The 297-nt window shown below is 51.5% G+C and overlaps 1 protein-coding gene across 1 annotated transcript in view; it reads left to right on the top strand.

Moving 5' to 3' along the window:
- The window catches only part of EMH_0041840 (uncharacterized protein), a gene marked incomplete at both ends in the record, with an annotated part of 5,920 nt that overhangs the window by 1,284 nt on the left and 4,339 nt on the right, over positions 1–297 (top strand). The gene's annotated exons all lie outside the window — the stretch shown is intronic.

Raw genomic sequence — 297 nt, forward strand, 5'->3', positions numbered from 1 at the left:
TTTCTTTTATTCTATAATCCGTCTGTTGGCTCTGTCTCCTATCTCCCCTTTGTATTTCATGCTTTACGCCTTCTCCGCCTGTCTCCTGCTCTCTGCTTTTACTCGCCGTGTGCTGTCTCCTGTCTCCGGTCCCCTGCCCGCTTCTCTCCATTCCCTATATCTTTTCTCTCTTTCGCGTTTGTGTTTATGTCTCCTCATTGGTATTTACTTCTGCTGCTGTGTTGTGTTGCTGTCTCTGCTGCTCAGCTGGGGCCCACGCTGTCTCCCGCAGAGCTGGCTGTGGTGCTGCATGCGATC

The sequence above is a fragment of the Eimeria mitis genome, genomic scaffold (genome assembly GCF_000499745.2).
Source record: "Eimeria mitis Houghton genomic scaffold, Emh_scaff1689, whole genome shotgun sequence".
Taxonomy (NCBI): Eukaryota; Apicomplexa; class Conoidasida; order Eucoccidiorida; family Eimeriidae; genus Eimeria; species Eimeria mitis.